We start from the raw sequence: 13,950 nt of genomic DNA on the forward strand, positions 1-13,950 counted from the left end.
TTTGCCCTTTGACAGTTAATCTTTCCTTCCCCTTCCTTCCCTTTTCCTTCTCTCCCCTCTTTCTTCCCCTCCCTTTCTGTCCCCTCTTCCTGACTTTGTGTCCCATAAGACACATGTTCATTATCAATCTCACTCATTAAAGCATTTTACTTTTAGGTTGTGATGAATATATAATATCCATAATGCTGGGAGTCTGGAAATTTGATGTTTTAGGTGTATGTATGTGTAAATATAGGTATGTATGTGTGTATATATACATGTATGTATATGTGTGTATTGAGTGTGTACATGCTTAAATTTTGTCTCATTCAGTGCTATGCTATAGTCTATCTATAGTCTTCAGAAATATCCTTGTCATGTGCTATAATAAGGAATAAGGGTAGGTCTTTCTTCCTATGGGCTCCAGCATGCTGCATTGGGCTTTTGGAGAAGCTACTTACCTCCAATAAGATGCCCTGTGTTGTTATTGCTTTGCCTTAGTTGGGAGAGAACCATAAAGAAGGGAACATGAAAAAGAAAAGGAGTTGAGTATGAAAGGAAAGACAGAGAGAATAAATAAGTGTCAAAGTTGAGATTTGAACCCAAGTCTCCTGATTCCAAATCCAATATCAAAATGTGATAAGGGTATAGAAGAGTATTTTAGGATATTTTGAGGTAAAGAAATATCACTTTCAGGCAGTGACATTAGGCAGTGTTTCACATAGAGACAGTAAGGGAACTTTGTCTTGAAGGAAAAGAAGAATTTGAACAAGTAAATGAGATATGAATCAGATAAATGAATGAAGAAATATCTGGTGTAGGGTTTCCTAGCTTTTGATACTACTGATGGGCTCATGGTCATGTGATAGTTAGGTGAAACCTATGGATGCCTTCTCAGAATAATGTTTTTAAGTGGATACAATTAAGTTTATAAGATTTTAAAAAGTGAGGCAAAAAGAAGTAAAGGACTTAAATTTCAGATGATGGGGATCTAGTCCTGAAAGTGATTCACTACATCCCTTTATAGAAAAAGAAAAGATATGTGTAACTTTCATTAAGAATTTAATTCCTCTTAAATCTTTGCCTTCTCTGTGACAAGGATGGAGTAAGACTGGCTAATCTCATTCTAAATTCTGTTACCTTGTGAGAATTAGTCCTTGGTACCACCTCTACCTCCACAGTCATATTGAAATGTAATTATCCAAATGTTTGAAAAACAAGTTCACATACCCCAGATTAATAACCTCTGATCCACACACATCTAGAAGATAGAGAGAAAGGTAGTGGAGAGTAGAAAATCACTTGGTTATTTCTTAAAGTCATTAATTCTTTTCTAGTGGACATCTATTTAGCTATAAACATTAGCTGAATTTTCTTCACTGCCAAGTGCTGGGCAACATAACACCTGCTAAATTGTCCCTGAAGAGAGAATCTATACACAAGGAAGTCCTTTCCAGAGGAAATACAGAGTTCATTTTTGGTCCTTTACATTCCTGGGTGGAGGGAAGCCTGAATAACCACTTAGCTGGCATGTTTGAGAGAGTAATTTTTGCTTTGGGTGGGATGGATAGATGCTTAATGAATTTTTACTTTAATTGAATGGATAGGAAATTTACATAAAATTTCTTGAATTACTTTTGCCTATATCATGTTATTTGACTAGGGGGCCTTCTGAATCTGAGATTCCAGAAGTTCCTTTTTCTCTTAAAGACCACCTGTCCAGAGGAGGTGAAAGGTTTATTGTAATCTACTCTACACTAATCCTAATGTATTTGTGCCAAACACTTGCATTCTGCAGCTGTGACCACTGTTTCAGAGTTAATTTACTTCTGAGCTGATTCAACAGTGATACTTTCTCTTAACTATGGGATCCTTTCAGAAATACACTTAGCACTCAGTACAATTCCATGGCCTATTTTTGCTCACAAATATGTTAAGATGCTATTGTACCCATCCACAAAATGTTATGCCAGTTTTTAAAAAGCGCCAACTAGGCGGTTTTAGAGGAACAGCCTGTAGTATAATATTTCAAATGTTGATTCACTAATGGAAAAAAGATGAGGCTGTCTATTCCTTAAATGCTGAAATATTCCCCAAAGATTCTCTATTTAGAGGAAAAACCTTATGAAGGCATTCCCTGCAGATTTTTTTAAACAGTTTAACAGTTCTGTCAGTGTTGCAGAATACAACAAAATGCCCAGATCATTGATTGTTTTGGCTGTTTTGCCAACCTACCTTCTCAGCCCCTGTAAGTAGAATTGATCCAAATCAAAACTACAAAGTGAGACACATTTATCTTTGGAAGCTTGTCCATTGTATTTGACCAATGTACTCATTCTTTTAATCTTCTTCCTCACTTCCCCCATCTATGTCCAGATTCTGTTAATGGTCATATAGCTCCTAGTTTCTTTCCCCTCCACTCAAAGATATGTTTTGTTTTGGGGCTTTTTTGGATCTCCCAAAGTGGGCATAATGATATTGACTTAGTACCCACTATATATTGAAGAGATAATAAAAGCAAACCTTACTTTCCTCCCCCTCCTTCAATCTATCCCAAAGAACTCAGTTTTAAATTCTCCTATGTCTAGTAAAAGCTCACCATCCTCCCACTTCCTAATTTTTGATTTTTCCATCTCCCTCATCCTCTGTCCTCTCTTCCTCCATCCCATTGCCAAGCGGTTTTCAATTTTTCTCTACAGCGGTGTTCACTTTCATTCTTGTCTCTTCACTCCCACAGCTACCACCTTCATTCATGCGCTTATCATACCTCTGACCTAGACTACTCTATATTGCCTTGAATCCATCTGCTCCTTATATAGAATCCTTATCATTCTTTAGGATGCATCCTATTTGTCACTTTGTTGTGAAATCTTTCTCTGATTTTTCTAATTATTAGGGGTTTTCTGCCTCAATTTTATTTTTGGGAGAATGCGCTATATCCTTCCCATAGAATATAATCTTCTGAATAGCATGCATTGTTTCATTTCTTTTTCTGTATACCCAGGTCCATAGCAATCCCTTAATAAACAAATGCTCATTGAATCTGGTCTTTAAAAAGTTCTATAGATATTATGTGATTCAATACAATAGACACTAAATGCCTTCTCTGAACAAGTTGCTGTTCTAAATGGCAAAAAAAAAAAAATATTCCTGAAATCAAGAAGCTTATATTCTTTTGTACGGAAACAAGAAAAATGTTCCGATATATACACGGATAAATTTTCAGGGGAAATTTGACAACTTGGGAGGGGACAGAGTAGGCTTTGCCACTTTGGAGGTAGCACCTGAGTTCACCTTGAAGATAAAAGTTCTGAGATGTGAAAGTGAGAAAGTGCATTCTTTCCAGCTGGGGATGCCTCCTCATTCTAACATGTCTCTCACAAAAAACTTCCTGCACCCCTTTACTGAGGAAGTAAAATAGAGACAGAAGAAGCACTTGATGCTGAGTCCAAGCACATATTTCATGGATGTCAAGTGCCTGGGGTTGCTATAAAACTGCCAGTCTTCAGCCATGAGCAAACAGTAGTTCTCTGTGTTAAATGCTCTACTGTGCTCTATTGGAAGAAACGCAAGATTTCTAGAAGTCTATTCCTTCCAAAAGGAGCAGCACTATGGATTGAGTCAAGATGAATAGATTAGTATAAAGAATAAATCAAATTTGAAGAGACAGAGAGACAGAGACAGAGAGGGAGAGATAGAAAAACAGGCAGATAGAGGAGAGGGAGCAGAGACATAGAGAGACAGGGACAGAGAGAGATAGAGAAGAAAGAAAGAAGTAAATTCCAGGCAGTACAAAGGCACAGACAGACACTAGAGATAGAATGCCAAGTTTAAGGAACACAAATTTCTATAATCCTTTTTTTTTTTAGATAAGGAAACTGAGGCTCACAGGGGTTAAATGGCTTGCCTAGAATTCAACATAGACTTGCTCCAGTCTTCAAATCTAATGTTGGTTCTATTATGTCATATCACTTCTGTTTCATCAATTGGAAAAGAAAAAATAGAAGAGAGAGTAGATTTGGGGCTATTTTTTAATGACTCAAGAAATTTAAAATATAAAAAATGTAAAGTGACTGAATATTGAAATTTAATTTTCATGGTCTTTTGCAATCCACAAAAATGATTGTCCATAATTGATAGGAGTAAATATTACCCATATATCATTTTCAGGCTTTTAACCCACAGAATAAGGCTTCTATCCCTTATTGACAGTATTTATGTCAATTATTCCCTTAGCATACAAGGGTATTCTTTCTGGAGGTTTACCTTCAGAGCCCAGAGTTTAAAGTGTAATGGCTCATTTGAAGACACTGAACTTGAAAATGGCTTAAGACTAGCTATTGACAAAAACTATGCCCATATATTCTAGGTCTTGTATTCTATGCCACACTGATCCCATCTCCCTCTCTTTCTAGGAAAGAATCCCAAGAAAATTGATTGTTACTCCCTAGAAATAAACAATGACAAGGTTATTCTGTAAAACACAATCCTGGTAAAGATACAAGGGAAAAATTATTATTGTTTCTTTGCTTTTAGCCTTTCTACTAGTATCTTTTCCTGTTGATGCTATTTTTAAAATGAAATCTTAACTTGGCGTATGTTATTATAAGAAATGTCAGGAAGTCTTCATATTCCAAATGTGATCACGATGTTATAGGTGTCATCAACCTGGTGACCACAGGTCTTTCAAATGTCTCAGTACTAGGAAAAGTTTGAGTGGTTGTGATAAATTCCTATGAAGATTGATAAAATAGTGAATATGGGAGGAAGGATGGAATGGTGATATTCTAGAGAAATATTGATAGAAACACCATATACTACCTGTGTATAGAAGTAAAAATCTGATTAAAATGAAGATCAAAGCTAATCTTGAAAGAGAAAAAGAAGGGTAAGAGAGGGAATAAGAGATCATATGGAGTCAGGAAGATATGAAATTGTGGGTGGAAAAGTTAAGATAGATAAAAGGAGGGGTTAAATATTAAATTTTAATTATTTTAGTTGTAATTCAATTCAACTAATATTTACTAAGAACTAAATTACAAACAGAGCAATGATGGCAGCCCCTGATCTCAAGAAGCTTATACTCTAAAGAAGATAAAGAAATAATGCATATAAAAATAATTATGATATGAGAGGAAAAAATGGTAGATGCAAAGAAAAAATCTACACAGAGTAACATGAGGAAAAAATACCTTGGTCGTGTGACACTGAAAATAGAAATAGGAGGTATTATATATGTTAATTCATTCATTCATTCATTTGGCAAACATTTATTGAATTCCTACAATGACAAGCAAAGTATTATAATGAACTAATTCTTTTTGGGATACTCTGTAGCTAGGGAACATAGAATCTAATGAGCTGAGAGAAGACTAATCAAATTGATACAGGGGAAAAATTGTAGGTATAATAAAGGGTCTAAGCAAAAGTGAGAAAATTGAGACAGGAGAGAGGTCTGTGAAGAAGAGAGTTAGGGTTAATAAAACCTTCATAGACTTCACCAGCATCTAAAGGAAGGAAAGAATAATAAGATTTAGGGACTAAGGGAAGGGGAAGAATCCATTCGGAATATGAAGTGTGATCCAAATAAAAGCATGGAGATTCAACAAGGCAGACCATGCATGAAAAGTAATCTGGCTAAAATTTGAAATATATGAAGGGAAATAATATAAGACTACAAGGTAAAGTAGGAACCTTATCATGGAGAGCCTTGAATGCCAGAATAAGGAATGTATCCTTTATTTGATAATGTAATCCATCTTAATTTTTTTGTGCAATGTGGTTCCTTTAGAAAGTTACTTAGGTAGCGGGATAAAGGATTGGTTAGGAAAGAACCAGTTGGAAGCAGAAAGACTTGTTAGAAGATTAGCTATTTGTCAGTGTGAAAAGGAAAAAAAGTAAGGAAGGGAGAAAAGGATGAAGAATACAAGCTTTTCCACCTAAGAAATTGTGTGCATATTAAATATGCATAAAATAAAAAAAAATATCCAGAGATCAACTTGTCCTCCAATTCTAAACTCCATCAAAAAGGATGAGAACAAGATAACAGTAATAACTATAATACTAAATATAATAATAGCAATAATAATAATGATAATGATAGCCTGACAATATACAAAATACTTCCTTTACACCAGTGTGAGCTTGGTAGTACCCTTATTTTATTAAAAAAAGAAGCTGAAGATTGGAGAAAAGTAATTTTCCCAATTAGCTAGCTAGCAGCTAGCTAGCAGCATAAAACAGATGCTAGTGTTGAGATACTTTACATCAGAAAAACAGAGATGTTTATGATTAAAAATTCGAGAAGCAAAAGAAAATTTCAAAGATCTTAATTCAACCTTCCCCTTCCCTTTCCCCCTCTCCTGTTTAAGACCCTGCCCTTTCCAATAGCTCCCTTTTCAACGTCTCTATTCATGAATCTTTCTGAAATTCTATTTTCTTCATATGATGATATGATTTATAAACTGTACATATGCTGAGGGACCTTCTAATTGTTTCATAGACTTAGATCTGATCATTGAGAAGATCCTAGGAAAGACTAGTAATAATCACAATCCTCTTCCTTCTTCTCTTCCCACCTCCAATTGGGTTATAAATCCCTTGAGCTCAGGATCTGTTTTGTCTTTTTTCTTCTTTCTATCCCAGGCATTAAAAGAGTAACACATATTTTTGGGAGATCAAAACTTATATTTTATTGGCATAAGGATTCCTAGTGAGGAATTTCTTCTATCAATGCAAGTTGACACCTACCCTACAATTTAGCTTTAGAGAGTCACCTAGAACACTGGGAGTTTAATTAAGTGATTTCTAGGGTTACACAGCTAATATGTGTCAGAGGTAAGAATTGAGTCCTCCTAATGATTCCATGACCAGTTTTCTATTTAACATGCATACCATACAGCCTTACACACCTCAAGAATTGAACAAAGACTTATTCAGTTGACTAATCAGAAAATTTCAGCTTCTTTGGATCTGAAAGTGGCTCCATTTCATTCTAAAGTTGGTCATGCTGCTTGCCATCTAGGAGAAGGGGTGGAGGGAGAGAGGGGAAAAATCGGAATAGAAATGAGTGCAAGGGATAATGTTATAAAAAATTATCCTGGCATGGGTTCTGTCAATAAAAAGTTATTACAATAAAAAAAAATTTTTTTAAACAAATTGACAGTATCACAAAAATAAAATAAAATAAAATAAAGTGGTCATGTATCTCTGGAATTTTTAAAGATTCATCTAAATAGTCTGAAGGAACAAAGTCAAGCTAGGTGACAGCTATTTCTTCCATCACTGAATTGTCAGCATTGGCTGGGAGTGAACATAAAACACCTCCTTCCAGCTTTTAAAGCTAAAAGCTCTGTATTTCTAATCAAATCTATCCCAGAAACCAGAGTGCTTACGGAAGGAAGTGACTGATAGGAACACCTCCCTATGCTCACACCTGTCATTTCCATTGTGTCCAGGAAAAAGTCATCAGAGAAGGGGTCACCCTGCATGAGAAACCCTCCCTTCTGCCATTTCTCAAATAATTACTGAAATATTAAGCAATTTCAAAATTCCTCCTTCTAACTATTATTTTGCCTCAGCTCTAAAAAGGCAGTAGTTATCTAGTTGCTAAGGCTGTATAAAACACAAAAAAGAAACCATCAATGGCAGAGCCCAAACAATCTATACCCCATCATCTGGCTTTGCTTCTTTGTACATTAGATTGCTAGACTTTTTCACTGGACCTTAGAGGTCATCAGGTTCAATTCTTTCACTTTTATAGATAAGGTAAATGAGACCCCAGAGAAAATGAAATGATTTGCTTATGGTCACAAAGTTAGTAAGTGGCAGAGCTAGAATTTGGGCCTCTAAGTTACCTGACTGCAGTGAGTTCTCACTGTCACTCTTTGCTGAACCATTGGATTCACTGAGGATTCCAACTTAATAATTCACTGTGGCATTGACAGCTGGATATTAAACAGATTATGGAGAATGGGAAAGGTAACTTCTGTGGACTCAATAATTCCACCCTCAGAGGCTTTATAAAGTTATTACTGCTGCCTCACATATCTCCTTTTCCCAGTTGTCTTATGATTCGTTATTTCTTCTGGCTAAAAAAAAATAACACTGGAAACTTTTAACAGATCATTCTATCCCATATTGCTCAATGTGTTTTTCCAGAGTATCCTGAAAGGAAATTTGGGGTTATATGAACCACAAAGGACTGCTGACTAGGGTACCACCTACCAAGATGGTGGGAAGGCTATAGAATTATATTTCTGTTGTTCTTTAATAAATGTTTGTTCTTCCCCTCATCCCCAAAATCCTTTCTAGCTATAAATTTATCATCCTATAAGTCATTTGGCAAAGCCCATATCTCTATTGACAACTTCAATTTTTATAAATTTCTAGTTATCTAGGCTTGAAAGAATTTTTTTGTTCTTGTTCTAACTTGTTTTTTGTTCTAATTTATTTGTTCTTGTTCTAACTGGGTGCTGAATAAGTGCATTTCCAGAGGAGTAGCCTTCCATTTAAAGATATTTAGTGATAGAGAACTCATTACTTCCTAGGATAATCCAGCTGTTTTAAACTAACAATGTGTCATTGCCCATTTGAATGTCAGTGGCATGAATTTTCATATTGGATCCTAATTACCCTGGTTCCCCACCTCTCAAAAAAGACTATCAGACAATGAGTTTATTCAAATGATCATGATAAAAAGCAGAGGAAGAGAGCAGTTGTGAGCTTTCTTAACCCCATCTTGGTTTGGGAAGGGTTGTTTGGTTTGCTTGAGACCTGTGATTTCATCAGTACAGAGATTCCTCAGAGTGAAAACTCCATCCATAGATGCAAATCAATAATTCTGCTCTTACATATCTAACCTTAGAAGATTCCTGGGGTACTTAAAGATTAAGTAACTTGCCTCAGGTTGGTGATATTCATCAAAGACAGGCTCAAACCCAGTCTACTATCTCCTGTGAAGAGGTAATGTTTATTGGATGAATTTCCATCCAGGCGGATTGCCAAGTTGAACAATCTGTAGGGCAACTATAGGAACAATTATCAGAGACAATCCACCCTGTCTTCTTTGGATTGTAAGATCCTCAAAGACAGGGATGATTTTTGTCTCTTTTTGTATTGCCAGTGCTTAGCACTATTCTTGGCACTTACTAATAATTGTTAACTGACCAAGATAAGAAAAGATTCTTCTACTTAGGAGTGTGCGGATAAATGTTTAACAACCAGCTCTCAGAAAAAAATTGTAATGCCAATACACATAAGCCCAATATACTTTTAACCTTATTAACATATTCTCCATTACTTTTTCAAATCTAAAGAAATCACAAAACAACAAATCAAGGCCTGATTTGCAGTATTTGCCAATTTCTTTTTTAAAAAAAAATTCAATGTATTTACAAAGATTATATCAGAATAGTTCTTATTTGATGTTATTTCCCAAAATTAACTCAATTATGTTAGAACTAGAATATAAAAATATATTAACAAAATCAAAAACTTCAAATAAATACATGTTAAAGTTATTAAAAACAGAAGACTTTAGTGACACTATATAAATTCACACTGAAAGTGAATTATGACTCCTCGCATTAGAAATACTTAGAATAATTAATGCAAATTTAAAGGGAAAAAAAATAAACTTGCAAAACCATTTGAACTCAATTCCAAATTCCCATATTATTGACAAGCATGAAATCTTTAAAATAGCATAACTCGTAGTTTTCATATCTAATTATAGAACTACAATATGAAAATTATTATAACTTTCAACAATTTTAACTCTATCTGGAGTTTGCCAGTTTCTAAGATATAAATGTTCACACTAAAAATTTAAGAGTCTGGTTTGAATTGGTCCAGTATTTCACACCCCTGCTTCTATCCCAGTGGGGGATAGAGAGAGTTTATAGAAATGAATTAATTAGGCATATCATAAGATTTTTTCCCCTCTGAAATTCTATCCTACTAAAGGTAAAGAAATGTGTTGATTATATACTAAGCTACTAAAGAGTTTATGACTGAAAGAGAAACTGGGCAAAGAAGATTTTTTCTTTCCTTGGATCCTATAATGTCTTTCCTCTTATTGTCTAAAAATCTTCATAACCTAATTTAATGAGATATGTATTTATTAGTTCTAACAGAATTTTATGCACTTTTACATAAAACTTCAAAGGAATGCCAAATGTTTTTTTTTTAATTATGAACTGAACAAATAGAATCATTGTCATAAACAAAAAGTACCCCAAAATACAAAACTATAGGCAATTAGGTGGCTCAGTGGATAGAATTGGGCCTAGATTCAGGAAAGCCTGAGTTCAAATCCAATCTCAGACATTTACTAGCTATATGACACTATATGAGTCACTTAACCTATTTGCTTTAATATATTGGAGAAGAAAATGACAAACCACTTCAATATCTTTGCCCAGAAAATCCCATAGTCAATATAGTGCATAGGGTTACAAGAGCTAAACATGACTGAACAATTGAACAACAACATTATGAAGCCCCTGAGCCTTCATTATATATATGGTTAATAGCAAATATTTATAAAACAGCGTTCAGAAATGAACTTTGTCCTGTCATTCCACTTAATTTAGATATAAATATTCTACAAGTCTTAAAATTGGGATATCACAGGGGCAGCAAGCTGGCATAGTGGATAGAGCACTGGCCCTGAAGCCAGGAGTTCAAATCCAGGCCTCAGACATTTAACACTAGCTATGTGATCCTAGGCAAGATACTTAACCCCAATTGCTGAGAGAGAGAGGAGGAAGAGAGGGAGAAAAAGAGAGAGAGACAGAGACAGACAGACAGAGAGAGACAGAGACAGAGACAGACAGACAGAGACACAGAGACAGAGACAGACAGAGAAAGAGACAGAGACAGAGAGACAGGAAGAGACACAGAGAGAGAGAGACAGAGACAGAGAGACAGAGACAGAGACAGACAGACAGAAGTACAGAGAGAGACACAGAGACAGAGAGAGAGAGAGACAGAGATAGAGAGAGAGAGGGAGGGAGAGAGGAAGGAGTGAAAGAGAGGGGGAGGAGGGAGGAAGGAAAAGAAAATGTGAATATCACAATTAGCTATTTTTATTGTAAATTTCCAGTAGTCAATATTTGGAAGAATTATCGATGGTGTAGAGAAAAATTCTCAATGTGAAGTCGGAGGACCTGGATTTGAATCCTGAACTGCCTTCTACTACCTGTGTGACCCTCAGAAAATTCCTTCATTTTTCATGATACCACTTTCTTCATCCATAAAATAAAGAAGTTGGACCAGGTAATTTCTAAGATCTCTTCTACCTATAAAAATCTATAATCCCATAATTTACTTTATTTGTCATAGATTCAGTGGGGAAGAACAAATACATTTCTGGTGGAGCAGAGTCAAGACAAGACTGCCTCTTTTCAATTCTGTTTACTAAGCACCAAATTTTATTATTCACTGGAGACAGCAAGACAAGGGCTTGGTAGTCTAGAAAGTAGAGACAGTCTGGTATAGTGAAAATACAACCAATTATGAATTTCATTCCCTTCTTTGACACTTACTATCTGTGACTTGAGGAATTTGAACTTCCTCAGCCTGTTTCCAATAAGAGGATTGGATTTAATTGCCTCAAAGATCCTTTCCAACTCTAAATCTATGATGCTATGACAGCTTGCCTCAGAGTTAAGAATTAACTCTCTCAATCTCTTCACGTGTAAAATAGGAATAATAATAACACCTACTTCATATGGTTTTTATAAGACTTCAATCAGATAGCATTATGTAACTGCTGGCTACTAATATTATCTTAGGAGCTTATAAAATATATTCTAATACAATCATTAATAGAAAATTTTGATTATAGGATATGATATTCCAGAGGGGTCCAGAGTCCTTGCCAAAAAACAAAAGTAAAGTTGTAAAATGCTTATACCACTATTGATACAGATAATAAACTTCCACCATCACCATCACCACTATCTCATGCTTAAGACAGTTTCATGAGTTACTTTGATTAAAAAAGATATTACTTGCTTACTAACCTTCTCCAAACTGAATTAGGCTAGTCCATGCACTCTAGAAAGAGAATCTCTTTCTGGATCTATAAGCTTGTTAGCACTTGGCCAGGTCTACCCTCCACTTGGATCTCAAGAACCACCTTTCATCTATCTTGAGAGCTTTCAGACTTTGTAGGACTTGCTATGTCTTCTTCAAGTACCCAGGGTCATCCCCCTGTGATGAAAAAGCATCCAAGAAAGACTTCTGTGGAGGGGGTTAATATCCTTTAATGTACCTCTCTATTCATTCCTATACTGTAATCATTTTTCCTATAGCTTGCCCTTATCAGCAAATGACTATGGCACAAATTCTCTTAATAATAGCCACTTCCATACATTCCCTTCAGGCTGTCAAAGAATTAGCCAAAGGGTACTGTGACTCCAGGTTTAATCAACATTAAAACAAGCTCAGCTACATGTCTCCACAAGACTATGTAGAAGAAAAAAATTTTTAACTGTTTTTCTCGTTTGAAGGTTGTTTTCAATGCATCAGCATCCCACTTCCTTCAACTCATTGCTTTAATTTTTTGTGGAAATAGTAATTCCTGCTGGCTACCAGACTAGCCTAGCCAAGTAATCTGATGATTGAGTGATGACTGAGGAAACCAGCTAGTATATTTTCATGTTTGTGCATGACTTCATGGAATAATTTCTCATTTGCTAGTCTTGGCAAGAAACAAGGGTAGATTGCCCTCTGAACATACTCTCTCTCTCTCTCTCTCTCTCTCTCTCTCTCTCTCTCTCCTCTGACTTTCTGTGTCTGTGAACATGTGTCTCTTTCTCTCCCTTCTCCTTTCTTCCCTCCCTCCTCTCTCCCTGTCTCTTTGTCTCTCTGTGTCTCTCTCTAACACACACACATACAACAAACACACACACACACACACACACACATACACATATATATATATATATATATATATATATATATATATATATATATATATATATAGGTATGGCAAATACAAAATAATTTTGAGAGAATAACTTTGAAAACTGGGAGGTATTTAGGAAATCAGGAAAGTCTTACTGTAGGTGCTGACATTTGGATTGTGCTTTGAAGAAAGTTATGTGTTCTATAGGCTGAAATGAAAAGAAGAGCATTTTAGTATAAGGGACTGTTTATACAAAGATTTGGAAGCTGGAAATGGAATATCCAATTTGAGCATTAGAATAGAGAATAGACTACTTTGATTCATGCACTGTCTCCTACTAGAAGCCTTTTCTGATCCCCTTAGTGGTTGGTGTTTTTTCCTCCTTTCTATTATCATGCCTATCTAAATGCTTTATCTCCCTAGTAATTTCTCAGCATGCAGGACTTTTTCATTTTACCATTGTATTCCCAGCACTTAGCACACATAATAAATTCATATTTGACTGAATTGGAATGGAAATGAACTCCAAAGCCTTTCACTAAGATTAAATTTTGAAAAGATTAAGTAAATAATTAAACCAATCAATTGTAATGCAACAATAATGTGTGTCCTAATTATAACTGAGCAATAAATATTATATATAAATATTCTATATGGTATGATAAATATTGTACCATAGAGTAATACATTTTGAGTTGAAAAGGATTTTAGAGGCCCTACCATTTTAAATTTTTTATTTAATTTAATTTATCCCAATAGTATTTTATTTTTCCAAATACATGTAAAATTAGTTTTCAGTATCCATTTTTGTAAAACATGGTACTCTAAATTTTTCTCCCTTTCTTCCCCACTTGCCTCCTCCCCAAGATAGCAAGCAATCTGATATAGGTTAAATATGTACAATCCTTTTTTTTTACCTGAGGCAACTGGGGTTAAGTGGCTTGCTTAGGGTCACACAGCCAGGAAGATTTGAACTTAGGTCCTCCTGACTTCAGGGCTGATGCTCTACCACCTAGCTGCCTTTGTACAATCCTTTTTAACATAGTTCTATATTT

The 13,950-nt window shown here is 35.3% G+C and overlaps 1 protein-coding gene across 5 annotated transcripts in view; it reads left to right on the forward strand.

The window, feature by feature from the left end:
• Positions 1-13,950, forward strand: part of WIPF1 (WAS/WASL interacting protein family member 1) — a 173,278-nt gene that overhangs the window by 87,165 nt on the left and 72,163 nt on the right. For 3 of the 5 annotated variants that reach the window (XM_051986176.1, XM_051986175.1, XM_051986177.1), the window contains exon 3: positions 11,087-11,259. The exons of the other annotated variants lie outside the window; for them this stretch is intronic. The gene's annotated coding sequence lies outside the window, so the exon portion shown is untranslated. The remainder of the gene's footprint in view (positions 1-11,086; positions 11,260-13,950) is intronic. 5 annotated transcript variants of the gene reach the window in all.

Source organism: Antechinus flavipes, chromosome 3 (assembly GCF_016432865.1).
Source record: "Antechinus flavipes isolate AdamAnt ecotype Samford, QLD, Australia chromosome 3, AdamAnt_v2, whole genome shotgun sequence".
NCBI lineage: Eukaryota > Metazoa > Chordata > Mammalia > Dasyuromorphia > Dasyuridae > Antechinus > Antechinus flavipes.